This window comes from Triticum aestivum, chromosome 5B, assembly GCF_018294505.1.
Source record: "Triticum aestivum cultivar Chinese Spring chromosome 5B, IWGSC CS RefSeq v2.1, whole genome shotgun sequence".
NCBI lineage: Eukaryota > Viridiplantae > Streptophyta > Magnoliopsida > Poales > Poaceae > Triticum > Triticum aestivum.
Genome location: NC_057807.1, coordinates 358,957,534 through 358,971,280, shown reverse-complemented (window position 1 = coordinate 358,971,280; position 13,747 = coordinate 358,957,534).

Sequence of the window (13,747 nt, the reverse complement as noted above, 5' to 3'; positions counted from 1 at the left end):
GGCGATCCGAGTGGCAGCTGCAAGGAAAGTTTCCATAAAGGACCTGAAGTCATGCTTCTTGGTATTGGCCACCCGAAGGGCCGCCAGCTTCTCTTCTCGCGCATCTTTACAGTGGACTCGGGCCAGACACAGAGCAACATCTGCACCACACCGAGCCGAGGACTTCTTCCATTCCTGCACTCGACCAGGGATCGTGTTCAACCGGGCCATCAGCGACTCAAGGTCATTCTGAAGTGTCTCCTCAGGCCAGAGCGTCGAGTCGATGCGAGATGTGGCGGCCTTCAGCCTTGCGAGATAGTCCACGACAGCTGCGACACGAGACTCCAGTCGGAAAACATCCATGGCAACTTCGTCGTTCACCGGAGAATTGACGGGGTCGAGGTTTGGCTCCAGCCGGCTAGTTTCTTCTTCAAAGTTTTGACAAAATTCTGCAAGGATGATCACTAAGTCAAGGGGATGGTCGAATGGAAAAACCACAATTGGAAATGTTTGCCAAGCATAGAGGTTTACCTTCAAGCATAAGAAACAACTTCTTGGCAAGACTACTCAGGAAGGCCTCCAGATCAGTTTTCTTTCCAGTCAATTTGCTGACTTGGTCGGTCAGGGCAGCTTTATCAGTTTTTAGTCGACTGACCTCCTTGTTGGCGATCCCAAGGGCAGCTTTCAGATTGGTATTGTCTTGTTCAAGCTTGGTGACTGAAGCTAACTTCTCGTCAGCAAGCTTGATCTTCTCAGCGAGTTCGAGGTCTTTCTTCTGTTGGGCCTCCCTTACCTTACCTGCAAGTTACAGCAAGGTTAGATTTTGAAACAAGCAAGGGGAAAAGCAGTCGTCAAGGTCTCACCAAACATACCTTCGGTCTCCTCCTTTGCCTTCGTCAGCTTCTCTTGAACCAGCTTCAAGCTCAGCTCGAGTTGAGTGTGCTTGTTTTCCAGCTCAGAGTAGCGAGCCACAAGATCACAGGAGTTCTGCGAAGAACCAATCGACTAAATGTCAAATATAATTCACTTCCGAGTGAAAAAGGGAAAAAACACACGTTTCTAAGACTACAGCCGAATACAAGCATTCGACCGTAGTCTCGGGGACTACACCCAGTGGGTGCACTCAGCGTGCCCCCACTAGTTCTGTTGAAGACAAAGTCGACCAGTCGACCTCAAAAAAAAAAAGAGACGTATTCTTTAAGACTGTAATCAACTGCAAGCAGTCGACCACAGTCTCGGGGACTACACCCAGTGGGTGCACTCAGCGTGCCCCCACCGGTTTGTGAAATCCAGTCGACATAGTCGACTGACAGAAAGATTGACATCATAAAGCCTAAGGCCGACTGCCAGCAGTCGACCTTAGCCTTGGGGACTACACCCAGCGGGTGCACTCAGCGTGCCCCCGCTCACACGGAGTTTAATCGACACACCCAGTGGGTGACTACTATAAAGTCCGGGAAGGAAAAGTTTTTGGTAGCATATCCAACAGAACAAACAGTGGTCGACTGACCTGAACATTGCTTTGAAGGGCAGAACTGGCGTCATAAGCTGCCTGGCTCGCATCCCGGATGGTCTTTAATTGCTCCATCATGATTCCCGCCTGGCGTATCGCTTCCTTCGCCGCGCCAGCTTGGTCCTCTGGGACGTGGTGCGTCGTGAAGAGGGAGGGCCGCTGAGCACTCGTCAATGGATCTGCGAAGGACACCGTGTGTCGAGTGGTGTTCTCTTCCTCCGCAATCATAATCTCAGGCGCCGTCACGTCCTGGGGCACCTTACTGGCGGACGCTTTCCTACTCCTCCTGCGCTTCAGTGGTTCTTCATCCTCATCATCATCAGGGAGATCGATAACAGTATTGGGTGGAGCTACGGAGAAGAATCATGATCAAAGATCGCGAGTCAGTCGACTAAGAACGGCGATAAGAATACAGTACCTGGGTTCGAAGTTGCTGCGTCCTCCATCTCATGGTCATCAGCCCGGGCTGAGGTTTCAGAAGTAGCAGCACTGCAACTCCAAAGGATCAGTCGACTAACTTCAGCGTCGACCAGAGACAAAGTTCACACAAAATAAGAAGACTCAAGCAGAACGATTACCCTGATATGGTGGGGATGGACACCTTCATCTTCGGCAGGAGCTTGGTCGGCTTCGACGAGGCCGCCCTGGGCTGCTTCGGCGCCTTTTCAGTCGGCACCGGAGAGGTGGTCCGAGGGCGTTTGGTCGACTGGGCAACGGTCACAACCCCCTTGCCACGTTCAGTCGAAGGGTCGTGGACAAGCTTCGACCGCCTTTCTGAACGCGGTGGTACGACCTCCTCCTCCTCTTCTTCCTCGTCCTCAACGTCATCTTCATCACCGTCGTCATCATCATCGTCGTCATCATCCTCTGCAATGTCCGAGTCCCATTCCTCCTCTCCCTGGCTCTCGCCCCCACTCGCCTCACCCTCCTCAGTCGGAGCTTGGGCCCCATTGGGCATCGAGTACAGCTCGGTGAGAGCCTAGCAGATATCAAGACAAGGATCAGTCGACCAGTCGGCAGGATAAACAGAAATGAATGCGACAAGAACACAGTGGAGAGCAGAGCCAACGTACCTTGTTTGGATCGCTGTTGTGGTCGAGTGGAGGAATCCTTCTAGCTCCGCGTGGGTTGTCCTTGTTTCCGGTAACGGCTACCATCCATCTTTCCAGAGTGACATCGTCGACTGCTTCTGGATGGACTCGAGTCTCGTCTTCGGTCCCATAGTACAACCACATGCAGTGGCTCCGGAACTGAAGGGGCTGGATGCGACGCCTAAGGAAGACCTCCAGGAGATCCATGCCCGTCACTCCCTCCCAAACCAACTGCACCACGCGCTCCATCAACATCTTCACGTCAGCTTTCTCCTCCGGGATCAACTTCAGAGAGGAGGGCTTGTTCACTCGGTCCATGGTAAACTGAGGGAGTCCACTCGACTGCCCCGGCGTCGACTGGTCTTGGCAGTAGAACCAGGTCGACTGCCAGCCTCTGACTGACTCGGGAAAAGTCATGGGCGGGAAGGTGCTCTTATTCCTCACCTGGATCCCCAGACCCCCACACATTTGGACGACTCGGGTTCTCTCATCACCTGGGCTCGCCTTCTTCACGGTCTGAGAGCGACACGTGAATATATGCTTGAACAAACTCCAGTGCGGTCGACAGCCCAGGAAACCCTCACACATGGACACGAACGCAGCAAGATAGGCAATAGAGTTTGGGGTAAAGTGGTGGAGCTGCGCTCCAAAGAAATTCAAGAAGCCACGGAAGAAAACACTCGGCGGCAAGGAAAATCCACGATCAACATGGGTGGCCAAGAACACACACTCACCCTCTTCTGGCTGGGGCTGCCACTCCTTCCCCGGAAGCCTCGCAGCTCCATGAGGGATCAAGCCCTCGTTGGCCATGTCGAGGAGGTCATTCTCTGTGATGGTCGACTGGATCCAGTCTCCTTGGACCCAGCCCTTCGGCAGGCGGGATCTGGACGAGGACCCGCCGCGGCTGGTGGATCTCCCCTTTGCCTTCTCCGACGCCGACGCCTTCTTCGCACGTTCCAGCGCCGCCGTCTTCTCCTTGGCCATGGTTGCCGGCGAGATGCGCGAAGGGAAGTGGTGCGGGGGCGAGGGCGAGCACGCTGGGCGGGGAAGAAAGAAGCAGAGAGAGAGAGAGAGAGAAAATGACTGAGGCACAGTACAGAAATCCTCGCCGGGCGCATTTATAAGGTCCCTTCTGAGTGGATGACAGGTGGGCCCGGTCGATCTAATCATATCAGGAACAGTTATGCAGACGGGATACGTGGCGAAAAAAGCGGCGCGGAGATCGAGGCGTCTATGTCCCGTCCCATCCGAACGCCGCGGTCCGCTCCACTTCGCGCGCGTCCCCAAATTTCGCATCCCGCGGAATCCGCGAACAGCAGATCAGTCTGTTAGACACGGGGTTTCCAGCGATCCGTCGCTCGGAGATCGTCGAAGCCCGAAAGATCACTCGACGCAAGAATAGAATGGATCGAGTCGACTGAAGACAAGTTGCTCACTGTCGACGAAGAGATTCTTTGGTCCAGGACAACGCACGACCAGAGCGCAAAGGTTAATCGGAAACGACATCAACTCCTTCCTCACTCGAAGCCTCAATCCATTCGGGGGCTAATGATGGGGTTATGTACCTAGGGTAGGGTCATGGACCTGATCTAAGTACCTTACCCAACGACATCCTTAGAAGAAGTCGCCTTCCAGTCGACCAACGAGGGACACACTCGACTGTCTTGAAGGACTCGACCACGAAGACTCACTCGACCACCAGAAGGTCAAGAGGCACTCTGCACTGCAACGGCCTGTAATCAAGTAGACTTTATGATAGTAAAGGCACTTTATGTGGGGCGTTACCAGTAACTCCCCAGACTTAACTCACCTTAAACCCTCTCCTACGTGGGCTGGCTGGGGTCCTGGCGCACTCTATATAAGCCACCCCCCTCCACAGGCAGAAGGGTTCGGCACCTTGTAACTCATATACTCATAATCCACTCGACCGCCTCCGGGCTCCGAGACGTAGGGCTGTTACTTCTTCCGAGAAGGGCCTGAACTCGTACATCCCTTGTGTTCACAACCTCTCCATAGCTAGGACCTTGCCTCTCTATACCTACCCCCCACTCTACTGTCAGGCTTAGAACCACGACACCAGCAGAGCAAGAAAATGATGCGGGGGCCAACTAGTACAGGGTCGACGGTTGCCAAAGGAGGACGTCGCGGGCACTCGCGCGGAAGTGCGACGAACCACGGATCGGCAGAGCCTCGACGTCGAGCGGGGCCTCCTGGAGCTAGTCCGACTCGTCGGCGACGAAAGTGAGCGCGCCGAGTTGGAACTCGCGGCCCATGATCAAACTGCCGTCGAAAACCATGGCAATGAAGACTGAATAAACTGCAACCTCGCAGGAAGTCGCTAAGACACTTGGCCCCACGGTGGGCGCCAACTATCTGGTACTAAGACTGACAGTAAGAGTAGGGGGTATGTATGAGGAGGCAAGGTCCTAGCTACAGTGAGGTTGTACGTAAGTGTTTACGAGTTTAGGCCCCTCTCGGAGGAGGTAAAAGCCCTACGTCTCAGTTCCCGGAGGAGGTCGACTGGATTATGATGTGTGTGTTACAGGGGGTGCGAACCCTTGTGCCAGAGGAGGGGGTGGCTTATATAGAGTACGCCAGGACCCCAGCCATCCCCCGTTACAAGGAGTTCAATGTACATAAAGATGGTGCGTTACTGATAACGCCAGCCATAAATACTATTAATGAGATTAAAGACTACAGAGTGATTGTCCGACCGATGCTGTTCAGAGTGACTCTTGGTCTACAGTAGGTCGAGTGATTGATTGGTCGAGTGTCATCAGGAAGGAGGGGTACCCGAGTGTGTGACTTGTCGAGTGGATTGCACTCGACGTCTTCTTTGGGTACTTCTTGTTGTCTCTTGGGCTTCTTTGCTTCTAGGGTAATGACCTTGGGTAGGGCGTATAGGTAGGCCTATGACCCTACCCTAGGTCTATATCCTCATCAGCGCCCCCTTGCCCTTTCCTACTCCCTCTCTCCTTCCTTCTCTCCTACTCCTAAAAGGGAAAGGATTCCTACTAAGACTTGGAAGTCCTAGTAGGACTCCATACACTTGGTGCGCCCCTAGGGAGCCGGCCTCTCTCCCCCCTCCTTTATATACGGGGGCAGGGGGCACCCCAAAGACACACAAGCTTCTCTTAACCGTGTGCGGTGCCTCCCTCCACAGTTACACACCTCGATCATACCATCGTAGTGCTTAGGCGAAGCCCTGCGCTGGTAACATTATCATCACCGTCGCCACACCGTCGTGCTGACGGAACTCACCCTCGTCCTCAACTGGATTAAGAGCACGAGGGACGTCATCGAGCTAAACGTGTACTGAACGCGGAGGTGCCGTACGTTCGGTACTTGATCGGTTGGATCGCGAAGAAGTTCGACTACATCAACCGCGTTATTGAAACGCTTCCGCTTTTGGTCTTTGAGGGTGCGTGGACACACTCGCCCCTCTCGTTACTATGCATCACCTAGATAGATCTTGCGTGTTCGTAGGAATTTTTTTGAAATTACCGCGTTACCCAACAATATGAACACATGACACACGCCGTATCTCTATAAGCGTCTTCGAAAGACTGATCCATCAGACACATCATCTTGAGATCAACGAAATCGCCACAGACATTTCGTAGTCGACGGGAACGCCTCCCCTGCTAAACGCACATGGCCGAAAGGCTTGAAATATACCCAAGAAAATACGACCATCAATGTTAAGTTTAGGACTTGAACTCTAGTGGGTTGGTTCCACCACAAGGAACCAAATCATCTGAGTCATGCTGAGTTCACATGTTTCATAATATTTTGGAAGATGCAAATGCAACATGAAAGCTCAGAGTCGCCATACTATGGCCATCGAATTCTCCTCTTTTTTGTTTTTGTTTGAAAATTTTATATGCCATCCTAGTGAGTTAAACAATGAGTTAATTTGATTAATAACAATCCACATTTGAGTTAGTTATAATAAGGGGCCGACATTCATAGTATTTACATATAATATCAACTTAAATTTTTGATAAGCGCCAATCGCAAAATACTAAACATATGCAACGTTGGTATCCGATAGTGCTACCTACTACTAGTTGAGGCTGTCTAAGACCCTGTTTGTTTGGCCTTTTGCTTCTGCTTTTGTAGCCTTTTCATTTTGGGCAAAAAGTCACAAAAGCTCCTAAATAGATGCTTTTGGAACTTAGCTCCAAAAGCATCTATTTAGAAGCTTTTGTGGCTTTTTGACCAAAGTGGAAAAAGCTGTAAAAGCAGAAGCAAAAGCCCAAACAAACAGGGCCTAAGTCCTCGACGTCCTCCTCCACGTCCGGGAGCTTGCCAAGGCCGTCGTTGTAGTAGAGAGGCTCGCCGGCATTCCAACGGCGGTCGAGCTCCTTCTTAAACTTGGCATTCTTCGAGGAGCGGCGAGCCACAAACTCAATTTTTTGCTTCTCCTCTAGCTCGTCGTCTGGAGGACGAAGTGCTGGCACCGACGCTCCTAGGCGGTCGCGGCGCGGGAGAGGTGGCATGACAGGAGATGATGTCGTGTGACAAGTATCGGACGGCTTACCAACGAAGATCCGAGGGATTGGAAGCGCTATTTATGACAGGTAGGTCAGCCGTGGACCCGTGGTTTTAAATGGCGTTTTGTTGTACGAACGATAGTGCCACCAAAAAAAAGAAGGCAGACAAGGAGGCGCGGGTAGGAAGAAGCTGAATATTATTTGCCGTGCGGAACAGTTGGATTTGAACTGCACTTCAAACCAGACCTCCACATAATATCGAGGTCTGCTATAGTTGCATATCATGACTTTAAGTGCCACTTTTTTTGTATTGTTTGTCATAATAGCGATTATTATGGTGATTGGATACACATAACGATTCTGCTATAGTTGCTTTAGATGAGTGCACCGACGAATCCTTTTAAATACATAACGATTTTTAATATTTTGTTTAGTTTAAACTGCTGGAACTTAGTCCAAGCGACGACAAAAATGCTATTTTCAGAAACCATAACTTTACGTACCGCGAGGCAATCAGGTGCGTGCCGCAGTACTTGCATGCATGCCCATACGAGTTTCCAGTCACAACCTCTTCACTAGGCATGCAACGGCTTGTAACCTCACGTGATGATCGATTAATCTTTTTCATGCTACATCTTTTGCTTTTGTGATGACACCCAGCATCGATCTTTCTTGTGAAAGCGTACATGCACGACCAGTACATGCATGTTTCGAGCGATCTGCCGCAACTGGTACATCTCCCATGTTTCCCACGTAACTGTACGGGTGTCACATCATCCAAACATTGGTTTACAAAAAAGAAACATTAGTATCGCGCGCAGGTGATTAATTCCATGTAAACTAACAAGGTTTGAAGAATCTTGCTAAGCAATATATGTCACCAGAGCCAGGTGTTCACCAGAGGTGATGCATGCAAGTGCATGGTGAGCAGAATAGGACGGTGCTGCGGATGGCGAGGGTTTTGGCGCGTGGGGCACGGAAGGAAATATTTGCATACGTGCTGTTTTTCTTCGTTTTCGTCTTGTAAATTTTCTGGCGTGCACTGGATCCAACGCGTCGGGAGCTGTCCTGGGACACCCGGGCATGTTGCGGTCGTACCCGCCGTCGCTCTCAGCCTAGCTGAAGCCTCGCAAACACCAGCCGAACTAGCTGAGCAGACTGCGTCAATGGAGATATTTCGATCCATCGCCTTGTCGGTATTCTCGGGCGGTGTCACGAGCGCTGATTTTGTGATTATAATCAAGTCGTCCTAGTCGAGTTAATTAAGAGGTTATGGTTAGCAGTATGTCTCGTGCATTTTTGGATCCTTTTTTCCCGCTATGCATGTCATGCAGGTGGAGGTAGGCGGAAACGCTCTTTCACGAGCAAGAGTGACAACGCTCGATCCCAATCTCTCTCTCCCCCCGCGACTCTAAATCTTTCCGCCCCCTGATTTTCAGGTGGGCCTAAAAAGATCTCCCTTTTAATATCTATGGCCCCTTGATTTCAACGTCGACATGTAAAATATTCTCTGTGATCCCTCTTCCCACGGTTAATCTCTCCAGTTATCTCTCTCCCCTTCCTAATTTAAAGGGATTCCTGTTTGGACGTGGTTATCTAATACTAAAGCCTAACTACCTGGTTCAAAATCACTAGCCAGAGCGCGCGCGCAATAGCATCGCCCGGAGGTAGGAACCCCCACATGAGGTGGGCTTAGCCGTATGATAGCATACTTCAGATCCATGCCCGTAGTCCAGTCAAAACGCGGAATTTCTAAAAGAGTATTCATTCATAGATACTCCCAACTTGCAAAACTGTCTTATGTTATGGGACGGAAGAAGTAAATAGCTCGACGGTCAAAGTCTGAGAGCTGATTTCTGGAGAACACTTAAGAAGTCGATTCAGTTCGGTCAGGAACAACGTAAACTTTGATAAGTTTAGTTTCCAAAACGATTCATGAACAAACGGACAACTATGGTCAAACTGCTTCACGAGTCACCGTTAGGGGTTCTCTTTCCCTCTCCTATTCGCGGCGGCTAGGGTATTCACCCTCTCCAAACTTCGCCGATGAGCCCACCTCCCCTTTGCCTGCTGCTTAGGTGGCCGGTGGCCGGGAGAAGGATACTGGCGGCATTTCAACGGATGACAACGCTTATATTTGAGTTGGTCTTCCACACTCCGATCTTCCTCAAGTTTGTCCGTTGCGACGAAGTCGATGGAGCTGCCGCCTCTTTGGGACGGTGAGGTTAGGGTTTTGCAAAGGTCTGACTTGCGTATGAACGGGCTGAACGGGCGGAGGGACTTTCCAAATTAATGCAGTACAGTTGCGATTTCCAGTGATAGAAGCCTGTCCATCAGCGATGGGTCAATCAAACGTCTACAGAAACAGTGAAGAGCTCCCCCGCTGTTAATGCTAGCTGTGTCACAGCCATGGAGTAGTAATTACAACTTACAAGGATCGCGCGTACGTAAACGCGTTGCTCTCACCCGATGCAGTCAGCTCCCGTCCTCGATGGATTAGAACCCAAGCTCGACCATCGACCGGTCGAGGATGACGCCACGAGATATATATTTAGCCTCTGCCGTCGTGTCCACGGACGACAGGGCATGCAAGCTGACCCGTCTACTTCGATCGGAAACCCTCGGGCGACCGCGACGGATCAATCATGCGACAGCAGAATTATTCAGCTGTCCAGCCACTGTGCTCTTAACGCGTGTTACGAATAGGAGTGTGACAGCGGCACGGCCTCGCTAGCTCAGCCGGGAGCCTCCATCGCGGCGAGCACGTAAGAAATGGCCGCCATACACGTATGCATTACGTGTTGGAGGCACGGGGATTTGTTTGGACCTGCGATGGGGAGAACCAACACGCATGGATGCGTGTAGGCCCGGTGGCGGCAGCGTACGTGTACGATACGGGTGACCGGCCAAACGCGTGTCGTCCGGACCGGTCTGGTCTACTCTCCCGTTCCGTCCCGGAGAACGAACTCCCATTATCTGGGGTCTCGGCTGTTTTTAAGTTGGCTTGACCACTGCTGGTGCTAGACTACGACGGCTCGTGCAGCAGGGCGTAGCCAGGATTATCAACCATTGGGTTCAACTATAGTAAATAGTGGGCTCAGTTCTTTGCTTAGTCTTAAACTAGTGTAAATCCATAAGGGACATTGCCAAATTTCATTGGGTTCACTCGAACCCAATACAAATGAGCTGGCTCCGCCCAGCAGCTCGATCTCGTTTCCCATAGACGGCCACCGCCCGCCGGGACAGTGTAAGCAGTCAAGCAGCCAAGTGAGGTGAAACACAAAGAATCGAGTGGCTGCCCGTTGTGGCAACTCACAGCTTGGTTGGGATATTAGAGCAAACTCCGACGCGCCGGTTCGATCGGACGCGCACTTTGTCTTTATTTGTGTGTTTAGGTCGATTGTCCATTTGTTATCCGTCTGTGTCGGACCGGTGCATCCAACCGACCGACCCAATTCACATCCGCGTAGAAAATAATTTAAACATAAAAAGACCCGTGACAAGAGGTCATGCCAGTGACCATGCCGTCGTCCAGAATTCATGCCGACGGCCATGCCAGCGGCCTGCATACATGCCAACCTCCAAAAAACATCACACAGCCATGCTGGCGCACTTGTGAGCGACTGACACATATGTTAGCACACGGATGGGAGTTCAACCACGCCATCTCGATTATGGTCATGCCGGCACACTTGCCAGCATACAAAAAAGATGACGCTCTCCGCCATAGATGACTCATCATCAAGCTCGAGCATGTCGGCCTGCATCTTCTCAAACCAGGGCCTCTTCCTCGAGGACACCGTGCTCAAGTCCACCTTCATGATATCCACCCTCTTCAACATGCAAGCCACTTCTTTTTCGTTGGTCTTGGCTTTGGTAGCCTTGATCTTGAGTATCTTCGCTTGCATCTCCACCTCCATCTCAAGCTTCTTCGCTTGCATCTCCGGCTCTATCTCGAGTTTCTTCCTTTGTATCTCCATGTAGGCCTTTATTTGCTCGTGTTTGTTTTGCCGTCACTTCTCCTCCCTTGTATCCTTTTGGGTCACCATGCCTTGCAAAGTTTGTTGCAAGGCAATCGATGCCGCATCACGCTTGTTGGAGGACCGAAAGTATGTCTAGAGGGGGGGGGGGGTGATTAGACTACTTGATCAAATAAAAATCTATTATTTTTCCAATTTTAGTTGTGGGCAGATTTTAGCAATAATGACAAGTCAAGCAATCAACCTACACGTGCAATTCTATGAGTATAGCAGCGAAAAGTAAAACGTTGCACATGAAGGTAAAGGAAAGAGTTTGGAGAAGGCAAACGCAATGGAGACACAAAGATTGTTAGCGTGGCTCTGATAGGTGATATTATCGTACGTCCACATTTATGGAGACTTCAACACTCGAAGGGTAATGGCCGCGCGAGTCAATGAAGGGCTCCACCCACGAGTGGTCCACGAAAAAGCAACATTATCTATCCAACCATGGCCATCGCCCATGAAGGACTTGCCTCACTCGGTTAGATCTTCCCGAAGTAGGCGATCTCCTTGCCCTTACAAACTTCTTGGTTCAACTCCACATCTTGTCGGAGGCTCCCAAGCGACACCTAACCAATCTAGGAGACACAACTCTCTAAAAGATAATAGACAATGTGTTGATGATGAACTCTTTGCTCTTGTGCTTCAAATGGTAGTCTCCCCAACACTCAACTCTCTCTCACATATTTGGCTACGGTAGAAGAAGGATTTGAGTGGAAAGCAACTCAGGGAAGGCTAGAAATCAAGATTCAAATGGTAGGAATGAAATCTCTTGATCTCAACACATGAGTAGGTGGTTCTTTCTTAGAAAATGGATGGTGGAAGTGTAGTCACATTTTGATGGCTCTCTTCTTTTATGAAGGAGGGGTGGAGGGGTATATATAGCCTCCACACAAAATCCAACCGTTATGCACTTTTGACCCATCTCGGTGGCACCGATTAGTAAACTCGGTGGAACCGATCAGTACAAAAATATGAACGTTAGGAATCTCGGTGGGACTGATGTGCTAGGGCTTAGGGCAAACTTCAACTTGGTGGCGCCGATTGCATCAACTCAGTGGGACCGAATTGAAGCAGTAAGCAATAGAGAATCAGTCAAGCCAACTCTGTGGAACCGATTGCATCATCTCGGTGAGACAGAAGTGAGTGCAACAAGTCACAGAGTGCTGGCAAGGCCAACTTGATGAGACCGAGATCCATATTGGTGTGACCAAACTGTTAGGGTTTTGGTGGTGGCTATGTCAACGTGAACTCAGTGGCTCTGGATGAGAAGTATCGGTGGGGCCGAGTTTGGAATTAGGGTTTGGACATATTTGGATAGCGAAAGTGAGTGAGGGTTTTGGAGAAATGTCACTAAGCACTTGAGCAACATGATCATTAAGCAACACTTCATCCCATTTTAGTAGTATTGGCTTTCCTACGGACTCAATGTAATCTTGAATCACTAAAATAGAAATGAAGAGTCTTGAGCTTTTGCCAATCCTTGTCCTTATCATTTTGAGGGGTCCACATCTCTAGTCCATGTCATGCCAATCATTAAACATCCTGAAATATTTATCTTGAAGGGATATTAGTTCAATGAGCTATATGTTGTTATGAATTACCAAAACCACACAGGGATTAGTTGCACTTTCAATCTCCCCATTTTTGGTAATTGATGACAACATATGGATCAAAGCTTCGACAAAGAATTAAATGAATGAATTGCATCGTCACTTTGAGAAGTATGTGATAAGCAAGTGCTCCCCCTAAATTTGTGCTTTATTAAAAATTTGTGTTTGAATGCAAATGCACAATCGATTAGGATCATGGGTCACTCTTCCATGTCACATACATCTTGGTGGAGCGCACAAAATGATATGAGTGAAATAACATGCATGCATCACCAAAGACATAAGTGAATGATCATACACAAATAATGATAGAGATAGACATTAAACATCACATGAAGCATAGTATGATCAATCACACAAGACAAACGTAGTGTCTCACAATCAAGTATCACAAATCAAACGAACAGAGTAGCAAGAACTCGAGAAAAACCAAACACCAAAAGCGAGACTCTCTCTCTCTCTCTCTCTCTCTCGGCCTAATGATCTATACAATTTCTCCCCCTTTGGTAACAAGTACCAAAAGGCTCGAAAAGGTATAGAGCTATGCATCTCTCTAGGCATGATCCTCGGGATCTCTTGAAGGTGACTTCTGACTAGTGGCTCTAGTGTGCGTAGATGGCATTGAGATGAGTGCGTCCGTAAATGCTTCTGGTGAGGTCTGCTGGACTGGTGGGATAGACACTGGAGGTGGTACTGTGGTTGTAGCGGCATGTGCAGAAAGAGTGGTCCTCATGTCTGCAACTGGCACCACCGAAGATCTGGTTGCCCTAGGTACTAACTGGAACCTCTCAGTAGTGGATCTCTCATCTCCACTATCCTCAGTTGTGGATCTAACAAGATCAACATCCTCCTTCGGCTTTGCCACAACTAACTGAACCTCGATGATCTTTACATCAAGATCATATATCTTAGCTTCGACCACCCGCTTCAAGCTCTCCTTATTCTTGGAAATGTTGGCCAGACTCTTCTCAATCCTCAGGGTTGCCTCTAGCAGATAGGTCATCTCGTCATTCTTGGACTTGAGGTTGGATAT